The sequence below is a fragment of the Gadus chalcogrammus genome, unplaced genomic scaffold, assembly GCF_026213295.1.
Source record: "Gadus chalcogrammus isolate NIFS_2021 unplaced genomic scaffold, NIFS_Gcha_1.0 GACHA125, whole genome shotgun sequence".
NCBI lineage: Eukaryota > Metazoa > Chordata > Actinopteri > Gadiformes > Gadidae > Gadus > Gadus chalcogrammus.
The window spans coordinates 31,494-45,345 of NW_026613560.1; positions in this window are offsets into that span (position 1 = coordinate 31,494).

A 13,852-nucleotide genomic window follows, 5' to 3' on the forward strand; every position below is an offset into this window, starting at 1 on the left:
CCGGCCCGGAGGAAGCCCGGGGCCCCCGTCTGGAGCCAGGCCCAGACTGAGGGCTCGATGGCGAGCGCCTGGTGGCCGGGTTTGCCACGGAGCCCGGTCGGGCACAGCCCGAACAAACTACGTGGCACCCCCCCTCTCTTCATCCCATGGGCCCACCACCTGTGGGAAGACCCGTTGGGGTCGGGTGCGCAGCCACATGGGTGGCAGCGAAGGTCAGGGGTCTCGACGGACCAGACCCGGGCGGCAGAAGCTGGCTCTGGGGACGTGGAACGTCACCTCGCTGTGGGGAAAGGAACCGGAGCTTGTGAGGGAGGTGGAGCGCTATCAGTTAGATCTGGTGGGGCTTACCTCCACGCACAGTCTCAGCTCTGGTACCGTACTCCTGGATAAGGGTTGGACTCTATTCTTCTCCGGAGTTGCCGAGGGCGTGAGACGCCGGGCGGGTGTGGGGATACTCATAAATCCCCGGCTGAGCGCCGCGGTGTTGGAGTTTACCCCGGTAGACGAGAGGGTCGCCTCCCTGCGCCTAAGGGTTATAGGGGGGAAAACTCTGACTGTTGTTTGTGCGTATGCACCAAACAGCAGCTCAGAGTACTCGGCCTTCTTGGAGACCCTGAATGGAGTCCTGTATGGGGCTCCAGTAGGGGACTCCGTAGTTCTTCTGGGAGACTTCAACGCCCACGTGGGCAACGATGGAGACACCTGGAGAGGTGTGGTGGGGAGGAACGGCCTCCCTGATCTAAACCCGAGCGGTCGTTTGTTATTGGACTTCTGTGCTAGTCATGGATTATCCATAACAAACACCATGTTCGAACATAAGGGTGCTCATAAGTGTACCTGGTACCAGAGTACCCTAGGCCGAAGATCGATGATCGATTTCGTGATCGTGTCATCTGATCTGAGGCCGCATGTTTTGGACACTCGGGTAAAGAGAGGGGCGGAACTGTCAACCGACCACCATCTGGTTGTGAGTTGGATCAGGGAATGGGGGAAATTTCCGGATAGACCTGGTAAGCCCAAACGAGTAGTGCGGGTGAACTGGGAACGTCTGGAGGAGGCCCCCGTCCTAGGTATCTTCAACTCACACCTCCGGCGGAGCTTTTCTGGCATTCCTGTGGAGGTTGGGGGCATTGAGCCGGAGTGGGCGGTGTTCAAAGCCTCCATTGCTGAAGCTGCGGTGGCTAGCTGTGGCCTCAGGGTCTTAGGCTCCTCAAGGGGCGGTAACCCTCGGACACCGTGGTGGACACCGGTGGTCAGGGAAGCCGTCCGACTGAAGAAGGAGGCCTTCCGGGATATGATATCCTGGAGGACTCCTGACTCGGTTGCAGGGTACCGACAGGCTCGAAGGGCTGCAGCGGCTGCCGTGTCGGAGGCTAAGCAGCGGGTGTGGGAGAAGTTCGGAGAGGCCATGGAGAAGGACTTTCGGTCGGCACCAAAGTGTTTCTGGAAGACTATCCGGCACCTCAGGAGGGGGAAACGGGGAACCATCCAAGCTGTGTACAGTAAGGATGGGACTCTGTTGACCTCAACTGAGGAGGTCGTCGGACGTTGGAAGGAACACTTTGAGGAACTCCTGAATCCGAATAACACGCCCTCTATGTTGGAGGCAGAGCTCGAGGTTGATGGTGTTTCGTCGTCAATTTCCCTGGTGGAGGTCACTGAGGTAGTCAAACATCTCCGCAGTGGCAAAGCCCCAGGGATTGATGAGATCCAGCCAGAAATGCTAAAGGCTCTGGGCGTTGAGGGGCTGTCATGGTTGACACGCCTATTCAACATCGCGTGGGAGTCGGGTACAGTACCAAAGGAGTGGCAAACCGGGGTGGTGGTTCCCCTGTTCAAAAAGGGGGACCAGAGAGTGTGTGCCAATTACCGGGGTATCACACTTCTCAGCCTCCCTGGTAAAGTCTACTCCAAGGTGCTGGAAAGGAGGGTTCGGCCGATCGTCGAATCTCAGATAGAAGAGGAACAATGCGGTTTTCGCCCCGGACGTGGAACTACGGACCAGCTCTTCACTCTCGCAAGGATCCTGGAGGGGGCCTGGGAGTATGCCCATCCGGTCTACATGTGTTTTGTGGATCTGGAGAAGGCGTATGACCGGGTCCCCCAGGAGAAACTGTGGGAGGTGCTGCAGGAGTATGGGGTAAGGGGGTCTATCCTCAGGGCCATCCAATCTTTGTACTCCCAAAGCGAGAGCTGTGTTCGTGTTCTCGGCAGCCAGTCAGTTTCGTTCTCAGTGGGTGCTGGTCTCCGCCAGGGCTGCGCCTTGTCACCAATCCTGTTTGTGATATACATGGACAGGATATCGAGGCGTAGTCGTGGTGGGGAGGGGTTGCAGTTCGGTGGTCTGAGGATCTCGTCACTGCTTTTTGCAGATGATGTGGTCCTCATTGGATCATCGGCCTGTGACCTTCAGCACTCACTGGATCGGCTGGCGGCCGAGTGTGAAGCGGCTGGGATGAGGATCAGCACCGCTAAATCTGAGGCTATGACTCTTAGCAGGAAACCGGTGGATTGCTTACTCCGGGTAGGAAATGAGTCCTTAGCCCAAGTGAAGGAGTTCAAGTACCTCGGGGTCTTGTTCGCGAGTGAGGGTACTATGGAGCGTGAGATTGGCCGGAGAATCGGAGCAGTGGGGGCGGTATTGCGTTCGCTTTACCGCACCGTTGTAACGAAAAGAGAGCTGAGCCGCAAGGCAAAGCTCTCGATCTACCGGTCGATCTTCGTTCCTATCCTCACCTATGGTCATGAGGGCTGGGTGATGACCGAAAGGACGAGATCGCGGGTACAAGCGGCCGAGATGAGTTTTCTCAGAAGGGTGGCTGGCGTCTCCCTTAGGGATAGGGTGAGAAGCTCAGCCATCCGTGAGGAACTCGGATTAGAGCCGCTGCTCCTTTACTTAGAAAGGAGTCAGCTGAGGTGGTTCGGGCATCTGGTAAGGATGCCCACTGGGCGCCTTCCTTGGGAGGTGTTTCAGGCACGTCCAGTGGGGAGGAGACCTCGGGGAAGACCCAGGACTAGGTGGGGAGATTATATCTCAACACTGGCCTGGGAACGCCTCGGGATCCCCCCGTCAGAGCTGGTCAATGTGGCCCGGGAAAGAGAAGTCTGGGGCCCCCTGCTTGAGCTGCTTCCCCCGCGACCCGACCCCGGATAAGCGGATGACGATGAGGATGAGGATATTGTTTGAACATTTTGGATGTCCTTTTAATCATGGCACACCTTGCCCTGATCACAAATTCTTAATTTACCTAAATTCTCCAATTCTTAGTTTACCCACCTCTTATTTTGATCCCCACAACCTTCATAACTTTGCAAGTCATGTTTTTTTTTAGGTGCATGAGTGCACTTCGTAATTTTTTTAATTATTATTATTTAATCTCCTTACCTATCTCATCTATTGTATTGTGTTAGCCGTAATACTTGGATCCACTATCCAAGTATTTCACAGATACAAAAGATTAAAATTCATTTTCTACAGCATTAAACATATACAATATAAACTTGTGGACAATATCGATGAAAAGTTAGCAGAAGAGTACAACATACAATGTAAGATTGACAATTTACCTGGGGATCCACTGGGGCCACTCCTCAGGGAGGACTCTTCTGTCCTGCTCTCGATCAATCTTTCAGAAACATCAAAAATAATTACAATAAGGTGTACAGGTAATTTTCCTAAAGGTTTTATAATGCATGCTATATAGTGTTTAACAAACACACTAAGCTAAAGTATAATATTAGTGAAAGTGTCTCTGGGTAGCAAATACAAATATGCCATACTTTAATGTACTGAAAAAACGAACTGATATGTTTTACAATGCACTTTCAACCTGACCTGTATATGAATAGACAAACTTTAAGCCAATTGTAAATAAGATAACCTCATACCAAGCTTTACTATATGTGAGTCTCTATACTGTATACCTGGAGGTCCATTTAAGTTGCTGCTCTCTGGGGGCTCCTCATCCTCGCTCTCTGCCTGTTTTTTCTCCATCTCACCCTCATTCTTTGCCTTAGCTGACTTCTTTCCACTTGCCCTGAAGAAGGACGCTATGTCTGCCTTCTTCCTCTTCATTATTTTTCCCTCTTTAATGACACTTATCCAAAATGCAGCATAAATACTGTATATACCTGACACAATCATAACACGTTCTGGCAACAAACAGCAAATAACTAGATCGAAAGTCGATCCGAAGTTGCAAAAACAAATACGTGTAGAGACTAGAGAGAGATTATATTAAAACACTGTACACAATCTCGCAACGTAGTTATCAAATACAGCATAGCATATAGCAATTTTAACAGTTTACTATGTTCTCCTCCGATCTACCTTGCTTCTAAACTTCGCAAAATAGATAGTCATGGGTGGGATAGTCACAGTTATTAGAAGACATAAACAACATCCATTATGATATCATACCTTTCTGTTTTGGGTTTCTTCACTTAGCCGCAGGTGCCGGTCGAAGCGTCAGGTGGTAACAGGCATTCAGGCCATGCTTGAGCCGTTTAATTCAAATACAGGACGTGTGCGCGCTGCGCGCGGCTAAAGAGTCCGGCAGTGTACTAGCGGTGCGAGAAAGGTTCCGCATTTTTCCACAGCCGTCAAAACTTTTGACCGCTGTGATCCGGTGCTTGGGGTGGCCAATGGGGTGGCCGAGATTCTACGGGGGGGTGGCCGTTGTTGGGCAAAATAACCTGCTGAGCACATCACATGTACATTATAAATATAGCTAACTCCTACCCCAGCCTGATCAGCACATCACATGGCAGTCACCTTACAATAGTCAACTCTTAACGCCTGATGAGCACAACACATGGCAGTCACATTCAACTTTTAAACACATAACACACACATGATAACATAGTCAGGTCGAGGCCAGAGCTAAGGCCCCATTTCTCCGCCAGGCAAATGGTAAACACCAAGAGGAAGATACTGCACTGTTTCATCCTCAGAACGGGAGGGCCACAATCAGGAGACTCTTTGAGGCGCTCCCCCATCAGGAGGAACACGAGGAGATACACTAGGGCCTGAGAGCCAAGGTCACGCAAAGACACACAGAACCACATACGTCTCAAACGCACACACCTCACCAAGAGGAAGATACAGCATAAAACTGTATCACACAGACACTTCTCCACTTCTTCTGAAGCAGACCTTCCACGGAGGCGAAGCTCTGGACGAACCATCAGCGCTGATTAGGGACTTAGACATATTCGATTTCTCACGCTTTATGACTCTGTATAACCGTTGCCACTTTACTTAATAAATCCAAGGTCCTCGTGCCGACAGACTTTATTACCTCTCCGTCTCATTTCATCTGGTCCAGTAACTAGACAGACCGTTTTTCCCAACAATTTGGTGACCTCCGACGTGATTTTTTCTGAATTGAACACGCAACTGGGAAACGAGAGACGGAGAGCGGCACGACCTCGGGACCCCGGAGCACCGGACCGATTCCTGCAGTCTCACCTCGCGATCGCACAACAAAAGGTAGGCAGAACCTGTTGATAAAATCCAAATTCTGCATAGTTATATAGGAACCACATTAGGAGGTGAGACTGTGAGAGCGGTTCGCTACGGGATATCTCGTGGGGACGAATAGAGTTACATTCCAGCATTGCCCCATAAACCCAATTGACCCTGAACGCGTGACACATCGAATATCGGCTCGTTGCATGGTGAAAGAATACCCTCGAGACCATAGGGCCTATAAGAATCGGTCATAGTGATACAAGACTACCGATGGCCGAATAATGTATGCCTGGGCCAAGAATGGAACCCGGAGGGATGCCTGGGCCGCGGGTGGAACCCAGAGGGAATGAGAAGAAAAAACTAGGGCCTATAAGAATCGGTCATAGTGATACAAGACTACCGATGGCCTAGTAATAAATGCCTGGGCCAAGAATGGAACCCGGAGGGATGCCTGGGCCGCGGGTGGAACCCAGAGGGAATGAGAAGGGCCTATAAGAATCGGTCATAGTGATACAAGACTACCGATGGCCGAATAATGTATGCCTGGGCCAAGAGTGGAGCCCAGAGGGATGCCTGGGCCGCGGGTGGAACCCAGAGGGAATGAGAAGGGCCTATAAGAATCGGTCATAGTGATACAAGACTACCGATGGCCAAGTAATGAATGTGTATTAAATAATTCTATGTGGTAAGAAGGTTAGAGTCCCTTTGCAGAGGAAACCGTATGCCTGGGGCACGAGTGACACACAGAGAGACAGTGTGTGTATGCGTGAGAGAGGCTGTGTGTGTGTGTGTAAGAGGCCCAGAGAGATTGAGACGGAGAGACTGTGTGTGTGTGTGTGTGTGTGTGAGAGGCCCAGAGAGAGAGAAAGAAAGAGAACGAGCGTATTTGTGGGCCGGCTTAATATAGAAATAAATCAATCAATGATAACCCAGCTATGTGTGCAACGCTTGCTTGCTTTGTTATGCTCAACGCTATTTTACCGTGTCTGATGTTTGTGGCTGTGGGAGACAGAACGAGAGGTCTGTCGATATGTTTCTGTGTGTGCGTTTAGAGGAGACAGAGTGAGAAAGGCTGTGTGCGTCTCTGTGCGCGTGTACGCAAGAGGTGATGTTTCTGTGTGTGCGTTTGGAGGAGACAGAATGAGAAAGGTCTGTTTAGGTGTGTGTGTGAGAGGGAGCGAGAGAGATAGCAAGGAGAGATATCAAGGAGAGCTAAAGTCGGAGGACGATCGAGAGGGACCATTTTCCCTCTAGACAGTTGGAGGTAGCGATAGAGTGCGTGTTTTTCTAACAATGAACGGTTGTTTCAGGACCACGAGAAGGGACTCTGTATGGTTTTCAGGCCCAGAGTGTAATCCCCTTTCCCATATGTGTAGTCCTCCCATTTGAGGTCCCCGTCCACCATATTTGAAGTCCTCTACTCCACCTCATGTTGTAGTTCCCCTCCCTAGAATTGTATGGAAGTTAGAACCTGTGAGGGCGTTTTGGTTCGGCCTGACGAGGCCTGTACCAATTTCGGTGGTCAGCTTCTAGTTTTGTGTATATAGAAATTTGGAAAGGGGGAGCAGTATTAAGTTATATATAATAAAGTGAAAAGTGAATTGTGAATGAAGGGACAGAAGGATCTTTTTGTGTGCGAGAGATAGTTATTAGGCCTTGTTCCATGATGGAGAGTTGAGGATGTTGCATTCCAGGCTTATCTGTTAACGGTCCTAGCTACTGCTTGACCCTAAGGGGAGTGAGGAAGGGTGAGAGAGAGAGAACACATTTCCCCCCCCCATTTGTCGACCTACACCATTCAGGCAGTACAGAGAGACGCACTAACACACAGTACAGAGAAAGAAAATAGAGAGTGTGTTCAACTGAAAGCGTGTGGTGGCCATACGCCATAAAATACCACATATCCAAGGACTGCAGGTAGAGCTCTGTTGAGTTTTCAGGCTTTGATAAATTTGTAGTTCCCTGTCTGCCATGTTTGAAGTTCTTTGTAGTCTCTGTCCATAGGTTTCACCTGAACAACCCCTCTGCTGGCCGAGAAAAGGAACTACCCATGGTTTCTCTCACACCCAGCCCCCAGAGCACACTCGCTTTCAAGGCGTTATGGCCGCACCCAACGTGGGTGGGAGACACGCAGAGAGAGAGAGAAGCCACATTCCACCCTTATCTGTTGTCTTGCACCAAACAGCACCCCGTACTAAGGAGGGAGAGAGAGCGTGTTCTCCTGAAGGAGGGAGAGAGTCACAGGGAGACACACAGTGGATATTCACATTATGGCTAATTTGTTTTAGTTTTAGTTTTGTTTTTTGTCTTCCTAGGACAACAGTTATCATTCATGATGATGAACATCGAAGTTCATGAGGAGGTTAGAAGGACAATAACGTTGATACTTTAATAGGACAACAGTGATGCGAATCTAATGCAATTGGACTAAAGAAGGTGTTGCTATCAACTAAGTGATTAATATTATTTTCACACAGGAAAGAATAATTGAATAGATATGGATATGATAAAGATGAGAATAATAATAAAAAAAAATAAAACGTAATATTGATCAACTGTACAAGTAGGACAACACCTATTAAAATATGGGGTATATCTCTTTGGTCAAGGATGACAGGTGGATTAGCGCTACATCTGCTGGGAAGGGATCCTACATGCTATGTTGTCAATTTGGATTCGGAAGTAGTGGGTTTAACTTTCAAATGCCACTACTGCTGCTGCAAACACTTTAATAATTTTAACTCTGATAAATGACTTTTTGTTTTATAGTTTCCCTGAGGTGTATTCATTACGCACACACACTTGGCTGCATAGGGCAGTTGGGGCTGAAGACTCTGTCTCCATCCCTCCACTTTGCGATCTATACCACCATATGGGTGGGGATTGATTGTATCTTCCAGGTATGGCATCCTGCAGCGAGTCAGTATGGAAGGCTGGTTAGCCAACGACGGGTAAGATCCCACCTTGACACCCGGGACGACCTAAGGCAGGCACAGTCACGATTACTTGGCAGAGTCGCTGTGGGCACTGGCTTACTTGATCATGAAGTCACGAGCTGCAACAATCATAGGAAGTGCCGGGTGGGATGTAAGGTGGAGGAGGAACAGGGGTCAGATATGTCAGCTCTGGCAGCAGAGGTGGTCTTGGAACGGGGCATGTCGCGTTTTATTTTATTTTACCTTTGTGGTATAGAAGCCCACTAACGCATGTACGTTTTTCGGTTTAGTGCATGACTTTGGAACAGCGTGGTTTCAGGCGGCTGATGGTAAACCCACCCATATTGGGCTTTGGTTTTGGACATACTGGTTTCGATTTCCCTTCCCAAAAGATTGGCTTTAATTTGCTGATGGTTAAGGTTAGACGTTGGTTGCACCAACGGCGTTCTTAGATTTGCTTATCATTTAATGTGCATGGTTTTGACCATTGCGCAAGGGGGGAGGTATTGAGAATTAAAAAAAAATAATAATAATAATAATTAGAAAACAAGGTTTTTCTTCACCATACTTGCAAACAATGATTGACATCCAGCTAAATGAGTGTGAAATACAGTGTTCAACAGATGGGTAGAAGCAGTCCCATCAAAAGACCAAAGTGCGACTACAGTAATCAAGTTTCTGACTGGAGAAGTCAAGGCAAGGTTTGGACTTCCGTCAGAAATAAGCTCAGACAAAACGTTTATTCAGAGAACACTCAAACAAGTGATTCAACATTTGCATGTCAAATAAAGACTAGATTACGCCCCAATCCTCAACCACAAGGTATGGTGGAAAGAGTGAATGGGACGCTCAAGACAAAAATTAACAACATTTGTGCAGGCACTAAATTGAATTGATGCACTACCACTGACACTAATGAGTTATCACATGAAAACTAACAGAACGACGCATCTAACCCCGCATGAAATGCTTAAGGGTCGACCCATGCCTTCACTTAACATTCAAGGGTCCCAAAAGGGACTTCCATTAGAATAATTAGAAATAGGATTAAGGAAAATATGTTTGAACATCTAACTGTTGTACATAAGTTTGTAATTCCAGCAAGAGGAACACAAAGTTCCAGGGCCAGAGGAGGAGCCAGATGCAGACACGCCCGGAGCCGACCAACTACCCAAGGATGATGCAATTAGATTTCGGCAGGGTTTGAATCAGTCCTGTTTTGGTGGTCCACTATTAACAAAAATGTTGATTGGATAAATAATATATACTATAATCAGCAACGTTTTGTCAATTTTTCCACGGATAAGGTCAAGGGACTATATAGATATAGATATGCTATTGGCAGAGCAAGGAGGGGTGTGTGGGATGATAAAGACGACATGTTGTACTTTTATCCCCAATAACACAGCACCGGATGGGTCGGTGGCCAGGGTGCTGGCAGGGTTACAGTCCCTCAGATTAGATTTGGCAGAGAGCTCCGGCATTAATGACCCCTTCACAGGATGGATGGAGAGCCCAATGAGCGATGGGCGCTACAGGTGCAGCAGGTGCCATCCAAGCTTACCTGGGGATCGAGAGTTTGGACGAGGGACCACCAGAGGGGCCCGACCTGATCCGGCTGGAGAACATGGAACAGACCCCTGCCCCACTGTCCAAGAGCCCCCACGCAATGCAGCGCACCAATACATGAAGATCATCCGGCCCCGGCGTCCTGTTTCCACCACCGTATGCTGAAACACCACCACCCCCCCCCCCCCCCCCCCCCGCCTGTGACGTACTAGTAACCTCTCCAGGTGGGCTGCCCCATTCCCGTCCCCGCCAACGGCACCACCCCCCTCCCACCTGATGCACCCACGTCGCCCGGACCAGGGATCTGCGTTCCGGCACCAGGGGCTGCGGCCCGTTCCCTTAAGGCTTGAGGGCGCCCCTGGCTGTATTCGCTTCTGTACGCTTCACTGTTTTTAGCCGCTCCCATATCTATGCCCGCGTCTACGCAACCGACGCCGGGAACGCAAATGTTGTTGTTTATATCGCTGTCCCACTAGATGGAGCTCGGGGATACACACGGGCGAGATTCCAGGGGCCTTGATTGCCCGTTTATCAGATGAGGTCCTGAGCGCAGTTGAATAAAAGGGTCTAATGCTCAGGTGGCGCCTTGCGACCACCTGCCCGTGATGACGCTCAGGACTATTCCGTGGTTTCAGTTGTTCCCGTGCCCCGGGCCTACCCTGGATACCCCATGCGTGTGATTGCTTATTGTTACACGACCAGTTAACTCCTCCTCACACCCTTAGTGTGTGGTCATCTAGGGATGGCTTGAGGGGGATTGCCATTCATTGTCTACCTCATATCTTTCTGATGTTATTATTATTGCTATTACTTAGGGACACGTTTCATGGTTGCATTTCTTTCCTGTGATCGTCAGTGTAGTGTTTGTGTGATTGTTGCATTTTGATATTGTTATTTTTTAATGTTCGTCTTATTGCTGCTTTTTGCTGATATTGTTTTTGTTTGGAGTTGCATTTTGTTGTTGTTATTATGGTTTGGTGTTAGTTTTGTTGTGTGGCCAGCTTTGTTGTTGATTATTGTTTTTTGGTATCGTTTGATATTTGTTTTTTGTATTATGGTTTGCTTGTGGTATGTTTTTGTGTATTATCTGCTGCCAGTATTGTTGGTATTGCTGCTCGCGATGTACGGCCGGGGTGGATGCCACCCCCTAGGTGGGGTGTGTATGGCATACCCATGTCTGAAGCATGGGTGGCGTTTCTCCCACGTGGTTTCCCCATACACCCGGTCCAGCGACTTATTTTAGTCCCATACTCATGGTTGTTTGTTTTTATGATTGTTTTGCCTTCTTTCTGTTACTTCTAAAAGTGTTATAATGATAGTCCCGCGCTGGAGTCCTATCCCTCGTATCCCTAATGAGTAAAAGTCGTCTTGCGACGACTTGAGGGGGATATGTTGGGCAAAATAACCTGCTGAGCACATCACATGTACATTATAAATATAGCTAACTCCTACCCCAGCCTGATCAGCACATCACATGGCAGTCACCTTACAATAGTCAACTCTTAACGCCTGATGAGCACAACACATGGCAGTCACATTCAACTTTTAAACACATAACACACACATGATAACATAGTCAGGTCGAGGCCAGAGCTAAGGCCCCATTTCTCCGCCAGGCAAATGGTAAACACCAAGAGGAAGATACTGCACTGTTTCATCCTCAGAACGGGAGGGCCACAATCAGGAGACTCTTTGAGGCGCTCCCCCATCAGGAGGAACACGAGGAGATACACTAGGGCCTGAGAGCCAAGGTCACGCAAAGACACACAGAACCACATACGTCTCAAACGCACACACCTCACCAAGAGGAAGATACAGCATAAAACTGTATCACACAGACACTTCTCCACTTCTTCTGAAGCAGACCTTCCACGGAGGCGAAGCTCTGGACGAACCATCAGCGCTGATTAGGGACTTAGACATATTCGATTTCTCACGCTTTATGACTCTGTATAACCGTTGCCACTTTACTTAATAAATCCAAGGTCCTCGTGCCGACAGACTTTATTACCTCTCCGTCTCATTTCATCTGGTCCAGTAACTAGACAGACCGTTTTTCCCAACACCGTGGCCACCCCCGGCCACCCCCTGGCTCCGCCACTGCGAGGAGGTGTCTGTCCCCCATCAAGTCCCTCACAGCCGTAGTCTTAATTGTTGAGAACATAATCAGTTGAGAACATAATCAATAAAAAAAAAAATATTGAACGTTTGATTCTTGTTGTTAACCAGTTTTTAATTTTCTGATATTTTAGCTGTGCATTGCGCAACATTTCATTGAATTTCATTGAAGATGTAGCCTAATATATAAAATGTCTGCACTGGCCTAGGCCGGTAAAGCACTAAATGAGTTTCTGACCACAAAATGAATGTAGCCAACGGGCTACTTAGCAAAAACAGAATAGGCTATAACCGGTAACTTTCCATAAATGTAAATGTCCATTTTCCATTGAGAAGTTATTACTTTTGTACAGTAAACTGATGTTTTGAATTGAACCTTTTCTGTTAGGCCTATTGTATAGTAAGGTTGAAAATATGCAATGCCGATTTAAGCTTTAGGCCTATATTGCTGTAGTAGGCCTAGTTCTAGCGATAGTTTTTAGTTTTATCAAATAGTTTAGTTTATCCTATTTTATCCTACAACAAGAACAGAAGGGATTTGGAAGGACAAACGGATCCGGGCCGGATGAGCCACGATTATTATGAGTCCGTTGTGGGTCCGCGACGGATGTATGTATCAATTTACGGGTCCCGAACGTACCCGTTGCGGAGGTAAGGTTTTAGTCGTGGATGCGGAGCGGAGGCAGCGCAGAGCCACGGCGGGTCCGCGATCCACCTCCGTAGCGGATCCAACGCGGCGTGCAAGTGGACCCCGATACGGGTCCGTTTCGCGGGCCCGTTCCGGAAGCCGGAATACCTCCGCGGCGGAGTACTTTTGCTGTGTGGGCTATTTTACACATTTTAATTTTCTTAATTATAATTATATCATTAATTTTTACCGATTTTTTTTGTTGCGGGGGGGGGGGGGGCCGGACCGGGTAGGATTCTCCCCGTGGCTATTAGTGCCCCACTCTGCCCCTGGGCAACGGCATCTGGTTGCCGTAATATAACTCAAGTATCACTTAGCCACTCTCTACTTGCTAGACAAAACACCCATTCCTCCTTATATACAGACGGACTGCTGGAACGGGAGGTGATAACATAAATTCCAGAATGCCATAAGTTGTTCTCGAGGTAGCCCTCCACTCAACTGTTGCTGCTCCAAGTCCCTAATCTTATGTGTCAGTGCATGAAGTGTTGAGGTCATACCTGTATAGACTGCATGCAAAGTGTGCGGTTAGACTATGATTTCATTTTTTTTTTCTGTTTTAGGATATATTGGTACAGGGAAAAGAGGCAAACTGGAAGGAATATATTCCGACAGCTACGACGGGGGGTACTGTGATGACATCTGCCGTCCAAGATCATAGGTACATTTAAGTTGTAAATATGGATACAAATCCCTGACGAGACTAATTGTATGAAGTTGAAGGTCTCAAGATAAATACATCTGCACGCCTCTGCTTCTTTCAGATGGCATTCTCCCTCCCCCCCCCCTTCCCGTCGAGAGGAGTGGAGATAAGGCTTGATAACTGTTGTTTTCAGAGCCTGTGGAATACACCGGTGAGATATCGCCACTGCAGGCCACATGAATAAAAAAATATATATTAATATACAAATATGTCAGTGTGTGTGCCCGTGTGTGTATCCAAACATACACATGTGTATGTATACACATACACTGCAAATCACATATACACATACAGCTCAGTGTAAATCCATGAAAACATATGAGGGGCCGCCTGGGACAGAATTCATACTTGGTCTTACACACACT